Below are 13,397 nucleotides of genomic sequence, written 5' to 3'. Positions count from 1 at the left end.
AGTCTGGGTTACCTCACTCAGGATGATTTCACTCCTGAAATCAAACCTAATTAAATGGTCTCTGATTTTAAAAGCAATGGAAAAGAGAGGGAGACTGATTGCTACACAGCCTATAGAACTGAAGAGATGAATGTAAGATGGAGGAATTTGAGATCAGGGGCACTTGTGGTGGAGTATGTGGGGAAGTGGCTCATCCTTTTCACATCATCCTTAGTAGAATCTGGCAAAAAAAAATGTGTATAAAAACTTCTCCTATTGTTTTTCTAATTACCAGCAAATTCATAGATTTTTGACATGTATAAAGACTCTATAAAGATCAAAACACTGAATATCTGTGTGGCCTTGAGACTCTTTCTTGAGTAACTGCTCCCTCCTTGTGAGGCTGGGATTGTGACAGTTGTGTTGTGTGTGAAGCTAGAGAGCTGGTGGCACTTGTAGAACACTGAATACCGTGCCTGTGGCTTTGTCGTTAGCTGTCAGCTTTATCTGTGTGACTAGGACTAACGAGGCTTGCTAGAACTTAAAGCATATCAGAACAGAGTTGGCTAATTTTCAGTCTCTGATCTTGCCACAAGATTACAGTGAAGTTCTAAGTGTGCCACAGGCTCCAGAGTCCCTTGTTTATTTCATTCAGCTTGTCAAACCGTAACTACAAAGTCCTGAAACATACTACCCTGAGTTCTATGTTTTAATCAGACAAGATGCTAGAGAAATACACTCCTATTAATCCCTTTAATAATTATTCTAAAGATTTTCATCAGAAAGTTGTGTTACAGTTTTTTATTTTGGACAGTAATTTTTGTCATGATTGCCTGCTATGATTTTGAGCAACATTTCATGGCCATGCAAGCAGTTCTGAAGGACATATCCAGAAAATGTTCAACATCTTTAGCCATCAGGGAAATGCAAATCAAAAGTACTTTGGACAGATACCTAAAAGATACTCCATCCTGCCACAAAGACACTTGTTCAACTATGTTCATAGCAACTTTATTTGTAACAGCTAGAAACTGGAAACAACCTAAAATTCCCCAACCAAAGAATGAATAAAGAAAATGTGGCACATTTACACAACGGAATATTATTCAGCTGTTAAAAACAATGACATCATGAAATTTGTAGGCAAATGGATAAAACTCACTTGTAAGTCAATATTACCTGTAAAATAAAGGATAATCATGCTGCAATCCACAGACCCAGAGAGGTTAAGTAACAAGGACAACCCAAGGAGGAATACATAGATCTCCCTGGAAAGGGGAAGTAGAATAGACATTGAGGATGGGCTGGGGGTGGATGGGGATGGAAACAGGGGGATCAGGTGTGGGGAGGATGGAAGGAGAGAGTACTGGGAGAGACAACTGGAATTGGGGGCGTTTCAGGAGTGAGGTAGAAACCTAGGGCAATGGAAACTCTAGCAAAGACTCCTAGTAATGGGGGACATGGAACCTGAACCGGCCATCTTCTGTAACCAGGCAAGGGCTCAAGTGGAGGGATTGGGACACCAACCCAGCCACAAAACCTTCAACCTACAGTGTGTCCTGTTTGCAGAGTATTCTGGGCCTGGAGCCTAGCAGAATCATCACCAGAAAGACTTCATCCAGCAACTGATGGGAGCAGGTGCAGAGTCCCACAGCCAAACATTAGGGGGAGCTCAGAGAGTCCTGTGAAGGAAGGGGAGGAAGGATCAGAGGAGCCAAAGGGGTCAGGGACACCAGGAGAACACAACCCACAGAATCGATTGGCCAGGACTCATGAGGGCTCGAAGAGATCAGGGAGCCTATAGGGGTTCTGGATGTGTGTTATGGCTTGGTATTCCTGTGGGACTCCTAACTGTGGAAGCAGTGGGGGGTGGGGGAGGGTGGGGGGGGAGTGTCTCTTTTGCCTCCTTGTAGAACCCTTTCCTTCCTACTGAGTTGCCTCATCCAGCTTTGGTGTCGTGGTATGTGCCTGGTCTTATTGTAGCTTATTAAGCCATGTTTGGTTGATGTTCTTGAGAGCGATGCTGTTTTCTGAGGGGAGACAGAGTTGGGGCAGATCTAGGGGAAAGGGGACATAGAGCATAGAGCAGGGGGAGGGGAAACTATGAAAGAAGAATTAAAAAAAAAAATAATGTAGCTACAGCCTGTAACCATGGGGTTGCTCGCCAGGGTACTCACCTCTAAGCAATGACACTGTAGATCTTTCTCTTTATGCTTTTATTTATATACATTTCTCAGGTATAATTCTGAGTTTCATAAAGACATTTTCATACACATACACCATGTACTCTAAGCACTCTCCTCCAAATCCCTCCACTCCTCTTTCTCTCCTCCCCACCCAGTAGCCCCTATCCACTCCCTAGACAGTTTTGATTCAATTTCATGTTATATATCCACATCTGATTTTATGTATCCATATAAAATCTAGGATTCACAAATGAGTGAGTGCATGATATTTGTGTTTCTGGGTCTAGCTTGATTCACTTAAAATGATAATCTCCAATTCCATCCACTTTCCTACAGAGAACATAATCTTATTATTTACAGCTGAAAAAAATCCCATTGTGAATATGTACTCCATTGTCTTTATCCACCATCTGTTGACAGACACCTAGGTTGGTTCCATAATTTAGTCATTGTGATGGCGTCATGGAAGTCACTCAATTGCATGCTTTATTATCAAATATTTCTTATGAACTTAGGTTTGGCCAACTACTTTAATAAGCAATCTCTATACTTTGTTGCTTGTATACTTGAAGATTTATTTCCTATACAGAGTCCCATTGGATATTCTTGATTAGCACCTTTTGCCCAAGTGATGATGTAATCCAGATGCTTCTGTGAGTGCCTCTGTGACATCTAATGATCCCTTCAGAGTCTACTAATGGATGTCCTACACCCAGTCTCACAACAGACCGAAAGAGCATCTTGGAATATTGAGTGACTGACACCAGGAGCTTCAGAATGAAGAGGCATCACTCCCTGCACAGTGCATTGTCAAGAACTAGTTATATGGTCACCCTAGATGTAGGGGAAGCTGCGAATGTAGCTACATGTCTGCATCTCAAAAACAATGCTGTACTGTGGAAGGGAATTGGATCTGTTTCATTCAGCAAGCCATCTCCACCAGGAGTACCAGTCACTGGAGATACAGTTTTTTAAAATAAAAATAACTCCTTTGTGCCAGGTGTGGTGATGCATACCTATAATGCCAGCACATTGGAAGTGGAGTTAGGAGAACTGGGGGTTCCTGGGCTATGAGCTATGGGAACCTGGCTCAGATAAATTTAAATAGTGAAGGCTGAAGAAACAGTTCAGCAGTAAAGAGCACTTGCTGCCTTTGCAGAGACCTCAGGGTCAGTTCCCTGAACCCACATGGCAGCTCACAAAGTCTGTAACTACAGCTTAACGTTTTCTAAGTTAAAATTATAATAATGATGATGATGACAAGGAAAAACAAGCAAAAGAGAGGATGGAGGGAGGGAGAGAGGGAGGGAAGAAAGGAGGAAGGAAAGAGGAAGGAAGAGAGGGAGAGAAGGAGGGTGGGAAGAGAGATTTGTTCTTTTTTCTTTCATGGAAGCTGCAGATTAATTGATTCTTACTCCAAGAAAGAGTTCTTTCCTAACCTAGTGTGTTGGTACACGCCTTTAATCCCAGCATTCGGGAGCCAGAGATAGGGAGATTTCTGTGAGTTCAAATCCAGACTTGTCTACATATAGGAAGTTCCAGGCCAGACAAGACTACATAGTCAGACCCTGTATAAAAAAATAAAAAATATATTTTAAAAACTCTCAGTTAAAGGCCTTAGGTGCTGAATCGCAGCTTATCAACTGTTACCCTGATACTTATCTACACGGAAGAACTCCATTTCCCAGAATCCCGTCTCAGTTTCATTCCAGGATAGATTGTGCCAATGAGGCACTCATAGCATTTGGAAGAGAAGTCGCTTTTCTCATAGCAGCTGTTGGCAGGCGGATGAGATCATTGTTGGCAGCCGCACCCGGCTGCCGATGAGTCTCCCAGGAATCACCTGCTATAAGTGGGCTCTGAGATCATCGGCGAAAGTTCCCAGTGGCCACAGCCGTCCTCTGGAGAACAACTCTCTGCAGAGTGCCTGCAACTAGGCTTGTAAGCAGTGGCTTTCCTGCAGACCTGCCTCTCCAGATCTGCTGAAAACGAAGCTTCCAGCCCTTGCCCACAGCTCTCCCACGGCAAAGGGCCAACATCTTCCTACCCAAAATACTAGAGTGATTTTTTTTTCTCTAGACAAAACCTGAATGATGAAATGTTTCAGTTGATGCATTTGTCCAGGGACTTAAAAAAAAATTCTAGTTTGCTATTTGCTAGACCCTGTGTTACACACTAGAGAGTTCAGTGACAAGCCAGTAGCTCTCTTCCTTGTGCTTGTGATGAGGAACAACACATCACAGAATACAATGGGTCAATGCGAACATGCTCCAGCGGCTGCCTCGAGGCGTAACAGGGCTTCTTCTCAAATGGGGTCACATAACAGTTGGAATGGGTACATTCTCACTATCACCATCAAGTCATACAAGAAAGAAATTCAAGAGGAACTCAATACTTCATCACAACTCAGAAGAAATTTGGCCGGCTCCTTGGAAGGCTGAGTGTCTTCAGTGCCTCTCAATGGCAATGATGAGATGACACGAAGCATGCAATTGGAGTGCTTTGTCTTCACAGCATGGGGCGGTGGTGGCGCACGCCTTTAATCCCAGCACTCGGGAGGCAGAGCCAGGGGGATCTCTGTGAGTTCGAGGCCAGCCTTGTCTGTGAGTTCGAGGCCAGCCTGGTCTACAGAGCGAGATCCAGGAAAGGCACAAAGCTACACAGAGAAACCCTGTCTCGAAAAACCAAAAAAAAAAAAAAAAAAAAAAAAAGTCTTTATACAAGTACATAAGTCCAATACAGATTTAAATTTTATTTAATTATATACTGTTTAAGTTCTATAAATGTACTTACAAATATTTACATCCGAACACAGAATTAAGTAGAGAGGAGACCATATGAACAACTACTCTGGATAACTCTAGCCAGGGAAAGATGGTGCCAGTGTGGTATTTGCAGCACATCAATTCAATATGTCAGTTAATCACTAACACATTCATCCAGTTTGTTTTATAAACTATTCTACATTAGAGAAAAATCTATTCACTGTGGACATTGTTAATAATAATTAGTTATTTTGTTAGTAACTTGAAATAAGAAAAAATTATGGATGAGCAACTATCTGATTCTAGTCAATTGATAGTAGAACAAATAGAATGCTTACATGAATCTTTGTGGTCTTTATATCTCTTCATCCATCAAAACTGGGTCTTCATTTCTCCTGTCCCCAACTTCTCAATATAACCAAAGGGACTCCTGTCATCCCTGTCCAGGACTTGGCTGCCTGACCTCTGGTGCCATTGCCTAGTAATGCCAGCTTTCTTCTTCATAACCAAGACTCTAGCAGACATTTGTTTATTAACACAATCTACTACATAATTTGTGTATGTTGGGTCCTGCAGAGTACAGCAGAAGAGGATGTATGTGGTCCCTGTCCTGAGGGAATAAACATGGGAGTAGGAACTCAGAGGAGCCTGAGTTACAGGAGGTAGAAACACATGCAATGAAGTAGAAAAATTACTCCAAACACAGCAGGCTTGGGTTTTCCACAGGACACACTGGCAAGCAAGATCTAAAGAATGCTTTTAAAATGTTTTGCTCTAGCACCAAAACTAATGAGTGAAACATTCTAGGAATAGAAACAAACTTGAGAAAGCCAGAAGTTAGAGAGACCCCAGCAGCTGTTCAGTCAGAGGATCAGCAGGAGAGTCAAGGTGATTGGGTTATAGACAGTAATAAATGACAAAACCAATGAGGCCAGAGTATTAAGTAGATACTGTGGACCCAATATGTCATGGTAGGGAATTTGAACTTCGTGCAAAATGTTAAGTCATTACGTATTTTAAGCTATGAACATAGATTTACATTTTGGACATTTTTTACTTACTGCCGTGTGCAGATTAGAAAAGAAGGGGCAGCAATGAAGAGGGAGAGCAGGGCCCAAAGAAACTATTGCCATTATTGAAGCAAGAAATTCTAGTCCTTGAATCTGGGGCAATAAGCCATGCTCTGGACTAACTATTACTATACTTCATTTATGAGTGTGTTTATTTAAAAATTATTTAATAGATCTGAATTTTTATTTATAATCACAAAATGCTCTATATGTTCAAAAGTCATATTCCAAATTAGTTGAACTTATAAGCCAGTCAACATTCCAGGGTGCATGGGGCACAGGTGCATGAGCACCCACTCTTAGCTGAGAAGCTATTAACAAGTAGATAGCTGTTTCAAGATGGAGAGTCAGCTTTCTTTAGGAACTTGATCCCTGGTAGGTTGACCGTGCTCTGGGAGATGGCCCATATTCATGTGGCCAGTGTTCATTCATATAGAGGCAGCACTAATTAGACCCAGTGAGTAATGAAAAAACAACAATAACAAAAAGAGGATGCAAAATTGGGATGGTGGTGTGGAAGGGATCCAGGAAGAATTGGAGGTGAATATGATTGAAATACATGTGTATATGAAATTCTGAAAGAACAAAGAGCAAATTAAAAATATATAAAAATTGTAAAAAGTTAACTTATGATTGTAGGAGCCAGAGGGGTCAAGGATAGAAGAAAACTGCCCACAGGACCAACTAACCAGGGCTCATATAGTCTCACAGAGACTGAAGTGGCAATCCCAGAGCCTTTATGGGTCTGTATTAGGTCCTCTGCATATATGTTATAGTTGTGTAGGTTGGTCTTCTTGTGGGACTCCTAACAGTGGGAGTGGGGCTGTCTCTGACTCTTTTGCCTACTCTTGGGACCCCTTTCCTACAGGTTTGGTTCATCCAGCCTTGGTATTAGGGTATGCATCTAGTTTTATTGTAACTTGTTATGCAGTGTTCGGTTTATATCCCTGGGAGGCCTGCTCTTTTCTGAAGGGAAATGGAGGAGTAGCGGATCTGAGGAAGAGAGGAGGTGGGGGTAGGGACTGGGAGGAGTATAGGGTGGGGAAATTGTGGCCAGGTTGTAATTTATGAGAGAAGGATAGATAAATATCGATCAATAGATAGATAGATAGATACATACATACATACATACATACATACAGATCAATCGATAGATGATAGATACATACATACATACATACAGAGATACAGAGATACAGAGATTTAAATAAATAAATAAAGTTAACTCATAAAATATGATACCAAAAATACTTGAAAGTAATTGGTAGCCTGGAGGTCCCTGTGCAGACTTCCTGAGTTGTGTATCTTTCTCAACCATGCCCTGCTGTGCCCTCTTACTGAGACATGCATTTCTTATTACTGCTGACAATTCTGCTTTAACAATTTCCAGTTTCTTCTGATAGTAAGCATGCACTATTAAGTTGTCCATTATCTAGTAAATACCCCATACCCACCACATGAGAGCAACACTAATTAAACTGAGTGGGTTATTTTTTAAAGATGTGAAAGTAGGAAGGGAAGAAGGCATACTGGAGAGAAGAAGTTTCCTATAGGAAATTGAGTTACACCTGGGCAGTATTACAAGACCCTGCTTCAAAAACAAGGAAAAAAAAGAAATCAAGACAGTTGGGAGCCAAAGAATATAAACACAAAAAATAAGGTAATAATACAAGATAATTACCTCAAGATGATATTGACTTTATTTGAATATTTAACCTGTACCAAAGTCTGGGGCAAATGTTTGACATGTCCTATGTTTTTAAGTTTTTATTTCTGCAAAATATGTGTTATTATTTAGCTGTTGAGATCAAAACAAACATTACCTTAAATGCATGTTTCCAATATGGCTACGATGGCTAAAACAGCTAATCCAAGAGAGGTTGCTGTCTCAAGTAACTAAAGACAGTAAGAACAGTTCTGGCCTCAGGCATAACTGGATATGAGAGCCTCAAGCTCTTCCCAGGCTCTGGTTATTTCGATGCATAGGCCTCATTCTCACTTGTTGCAAACAGCCCTTCTCCATGGTTGGTGTGGTAGATATGGTAGGTGCACTAGCCACACAATTCCTCCAGAAAATACAATCTGCCCAACTGTGTTAACTCAGTCAAGAGCTGCTATCTGTGAGCTCCTTTAGACTATGCCTCAGTTGAAAAGAACCCCTCATCCCTGGAAGCCACACATCCCCAGAATTGTATACATGAGGAGATGAAGTGAGGCACACCATGCTGGGTCATCAAGAGTCCCACTCACTCACAACTAGCTGAGCATAGTCAGACCCACATCATAATTCAACTTCCCCCTCTGCCTGTTCACACACCTTCCACATTCCTTTTAGGGAGGATGAATTCAATAAACGTCTGCACCCCCAAATTCTTTCACAGTGTGGACCTCCAGAGATTCTCACATGAAATAGTTGATTATATGGCATAAGCAACTGGGACTTCATGGCATCTCTGATGTTGATTCCAGAATCAGGACTCAGCTTCTCTCTTCTAGCTCTGACCAGAATATTTCAAAAATAGATTCAAAATAGCCATATTGGGTGTGCATTGAATTTGGGGGGTTAGTACCTAGGACGTAAGACGAGGGGACATCCCTGCCAGAGCCATGTGGACTGAGTTTTTAAAAGTCATCCAAAAGAGGAAATGGTTGTCTAGCAGCCCTTCCATCAGCAGAAGGCACTTAGAAAATTCAGATCTAAAGTGTCCTTTCTTTAAACATCACCAACTTTCCTAAATGCCTACAGCAGGATGTTTGGGGGAGTTTTTGTTTTGTTTTGTTATCACACAAATTCTGTACATAATTCACTCTTAGATGATACATTACTTAAGAGCATTTTCTGTCTCGAGTAAGGGAGTCTTGTTCATTTTGTTTTTGTTTATTTGTTTTTGCTTTTGCAAAATGCAATGGTTGCCGCTGGCCCAGTGACTTAATAGCATGGAGAAAGCCAACATCTTGATGATAGTCACAGCTTTTCATTCATGGTTGCAACATAGATGCTAGAGATCATGCCATCCCAAACCAGTTCAAAGTAGGACAAAATTCTCAAAAAAATACCCTATACTCAAAACCCACCTGACATCTATGACAATTTACCGTGAAGAAATGAATCATAGGAAAACCCCGAGTTTCAAGGGAGTTGACCGAAAAGGCACGGCTGCTGTGCAGTCTCTAAGGGAAATGGGATTGGAATCTGAGCTAGAAAAGAGGCAAATTGGGAGCATGAGGGCACTAGAGGCAGCAAAATGGGTGTGGAGTACCGGCTCCCCCAAACAAAGAGTTGCTTGGGGTGATGCTATGAGAAGGAGGAGAGGAGAATATTAGAGGCTGTGGGCAGAGGGAAGAGCTCAAAGTTAGACAGACTGGAGTTACTTGAAGATATCTGAAATGTAAGGAGTTTGTTTCCATGGAAGAGTGAATAGAGGCTAGACCCACAGACAGTAGGACATGGGACAGTCAAGGTGATCCCTCTGTCTTAACAGCTTTTAACAAGCACCTGTCATAGAGTAGATGCTGGACAAAAGAATGACAACCTGGCTTCCACGTCAGTATAGTCTTCCTGACCCTTCTGTCAAGTGACTGGCTCCTCCCATGCACTGTAGATGCTTGAGTTTGACATGCTCAAAAGCCAGACCACAACTGCTCAGTTATGAGCACTTCCTCACTCTTTTAGGGTCACGGACTAGATAAGTGCACCCAGTTATCTCAGCCAGAAATCCAGGAAATGACACCAGTGTCTACATCCTGTCATTACAAGATCCAATGTTAAGTTAGAGTCCTCTTCTTACCCAGTTTCTTCTTTATGATACAGAGATAAATAATTTCTTACTAGGATAGCCATAGTTGGCTTTTAAATCATTCCTCATATCAAAATTTTATTTTTCTTAAAACTTTTAAATTTTTTTTTCAAAAGTTTCAGAAGAAGCAGGTATGGTGCACAACTTTAATCTCAGAACTCAGGAGGCAGAGGCAGGGGGATCTCTGTGAGTTTGAGGCCATGCAGTGATATCTAAATAGTGAATTCCAGGATGGCCTGGGCTACGGAGAGAGAACTCTCACTCAAAAAAAAAAAAGGTCTAAAAAGTATTGTGTTAGTCTTATTTTATGGATCTAAGGAAAAATGAGTGAATAAAAGTACTTCTTCTTTATACCAAAACAAGACTAAAACAGAATTTGCCCTTCATATCTTTTATGTGGTCATAAATATAGCTAGTCATTTATAGGATTATTTTTATTGGTGACTATTTTTACAAAACAAAAATGGCCCACATCTCCTTTATACTAATTTAAAGATGCCTAAAGTTATAGACACTTACAACTAGTCAAAGTTCAGAAATTAAATGTGTGTGGTGTGCTCAGTCACAGATGAGATGTGTGTGTGTTTGTGTGATGCCCCATACCTCATGGCTCAGGGACCATCTTAGAAGAGGAAGAGGAGCAGTAAAGAGATTGTAAGAGCCAGACATCAGGGAGGACCCAGCCAAAATAGTGTTTTCTGAGCATGACAGGACCACTGTCATGGACTCAGCAGCTGTTGTTGCCTGCCCAAAACCTGCACATAATTAGGACAGCCAACATTGCAGCCTGGAGGGAAGAGGGGCTCATGAGTGTCCATCCCTAGCTGAGGAGGTATTGATGGTTGGTAGGTTCTGGGGGAGTGAGAGTCAGTTTTCTTTAAGGGTGTGGACCCCAGTAGGTTGACCTACTCCAATCAATGGCTCTGTATTCAGTAGTATGTATGTGGGCAATACAAATTGGACTCAGTGTATTATACTAAATAAATCAATCAATAAAACTTTTTTCAAAGGACACGAAATTGAAAAAGAATGGAGCAATGAGGGGTGGACCTGGGAGGAGTTAGGTAGAGGATTGAAGGTGAATGTGATCATGGTATATGTGTATGAAATTCTCAAAGAATTAACAAAAATATATTTTAATAAAAGATTAAATTGGCCAGGCATTGGTGGCGCACGCCTTTAATCCCAGCACTCGGGAGGCAGAGCCAGGCGGATCTCTGTGAGTTCGAGGCCAGCCTGGGCTACCAAGTGAGTTCCAGGAAAAGGCGCAAAGCTACACAGAGAAACCCTGTCTCGAAAAAAAAAAAAAAGATTAAATTGGTTAGACACTGAAGCTGATATACAACCCAGTGATACAGTCTATTAACTTATGAGTTATGTTTTAATTGTCTTGTTACTTTTGCTCTTGTGGTAGCTCCCAGTTATTAGTTATCATACATATTTTGTTGCCTGTAAGTGAGTCTCTTAATGCTGATAGGTTGTTCTATCCATAGTTGTATTCTACCCAAAGCAAGATTCAATGTCAAATCAAGAAATATGTTTTTTGTTTGTTTGTTTGTTCTTTTCTTTCTTTCTTTCCTTCTTTCTTTCTTTCTTTCCTTCCTTCCTTCTTTCTTCCTTCTGTCCTTCCTTTCTCCCTTCCTTCCTTCTTACAGGGTCGCACTATAAAGGCTAGCTAGCTGGCCTTGAACTCATGGATGATCATCTTGCCTCAGCCACTGAAGTGCTGGAAATATAGGAATGAGCCACCACACAGAAAATACCAGTTGCCTGATGAAATGCATGGATGGTTACAGTAACAACTGAAGTGGGGAAGTTGTAGTAAGAGCTGAAATTTATTGAGATCATATTATGAACCAGAGCAAACTATATGCTTAATGCATCATCTCTTGCCACTCAGAAAGTGAAGACTGTGCTGTTCCTATCTCACTTGACAAATGAGGAGATACACTTCAACAAAGCTACTCATTCTCCTAGAAGTGTGGCTACTAAGCAAAGGATTCAGGCACTCTGTCTATTTCATTCCATACTCTTAACGGCTTTGAAACTAAATGATCACTTTATGAAAACCTGGACAAATGCTCAAAATATTATGAAGAGTGCATTCTGACTCCTTGAACTATGTTCAAGTTTCCATAGGAAATTTAAATGGAGCAAACGGTGGAGTCACAGAGCATCTCAGAATTTCCCTGGAATGGCCTGTACAAAGGAATCATCCCTAGTAAACTCTTAACAGTTAAGAAGATCATAAATTATTTCTTTTTGGAGATAGTGTTTTAAATTAATGGACAATAGGCAAGAAACTAGCCTTAATGTTTTAGCCACTGTGAACTCAGTTTTGAAAAATGAGTTTACTCCACAATAAGTTCATTTTTTTAAATATTTTGTTCTCATTGAAGCATCTGAGATGGCATAAAAGGTCTTGAATGTTACATAAATAGAAGCCCTGCTTTTATTCTGATATGAATCACATGGAGACCAGTTTGTTTTCTTGAGAGTGGAGATAAAGTCTGGGAGGCCTTGGCATCCTTTCTTATAAACAGTCAATTGTCCCTGAATTGTTTTATTTAAAAGGGGGTAAGGTTATGTGAAGCTGTATGAAGCTAGACTGGGACATTTTTTAATATGAGAAATGAGGCCTTGAGAGTTTTTAAAAGAGGGACTATGTTCTGCATCCATGTGATGTGTAATAAAAATGCCTGCATAGAAAAGCACTGAGACAGTCCAACGCCTGCCCTTTTAAAGACCTGCTCATGAGGCTGGCCCCTGGATGTCTAGGAACTCGCATTTGAAGAGCATTCCCACCATCCCTAGAACTAGTAAGTGTCTCTATGTGCCTCAACTGTGCAGACAGTGTGGTTTTATCTTTCACATCTGCTTTCCTCCTCGGAGTCTGGAATCCAGATGCTAGGCAGAAAGGAATTGCATAATCTAACTCGAGATTAAAACCAAAGTCTGGAGCTCTGTCTTTCTAATGAGCTGCCCTGGTTGACCACTGCTAGCAAGAACTGGCTGACTCATTGCTAAGGGACTTAAGAATGTTGGGGGCAATGCCTCCAGGAAAGGGCATTTGGAGTCTTTGCCTGGTGTCCCAAAGACCCCGGGAGCCTTTTTCCTTCACTGCTGTGTTTGCTACCTTTCTGTATAATGACTCAGAGCCATGAGTACAACCACACACTGAGTCCTTTGTCCCACAAATAAATTACCAAGCTTAGCCAGACACAGTGGTGCACACCTGTAACCCAAGCACTTAGAAGACAGAAAGAGGCTATCACAGAACTTCAGAATGAGTTCCAGGTCAGCAAGGGGAGACTCTGCTTCAAATAAAAATGGCAAGCTAGGAGAAGCTGAGATTGCTCAATCAGTAAAGTGTCTTCCATCCAAGCACAAGGACCTGGGTTTCCATCCCTAGTGCCCATATAAAAAGCTAGGCATGGTGCTACACACCCTGTAATACTATCACTGTGGAGGCAGAGACACGCAGATCCCTAGAGCTTGCTGGTCACAATACTCCCTATTTCTAAGAATTTCCAGTTTATTGCATAGCTATTATGCTTTTAATTGGTGTCTTTATTAGGCAGGCTTCTCTAAAGGAGCAGA

This window comes from Peromyscus eremicus, chromosome 6, assembly GCF_949786415.1.
Source record: "Peromyscus eremicus chromosome 6, PerEre_H2_v1, whole genome shotgun sequence".
Taxonomy (NCBI): Eukaryota; Metazoa; Chordata; class Mammalia; order Rodentia; family Cricetidae; genus Peromyscus; species Peromyscus eremicus.
This window is presented reverse-complemented; position numbering follows the sequence as displayed.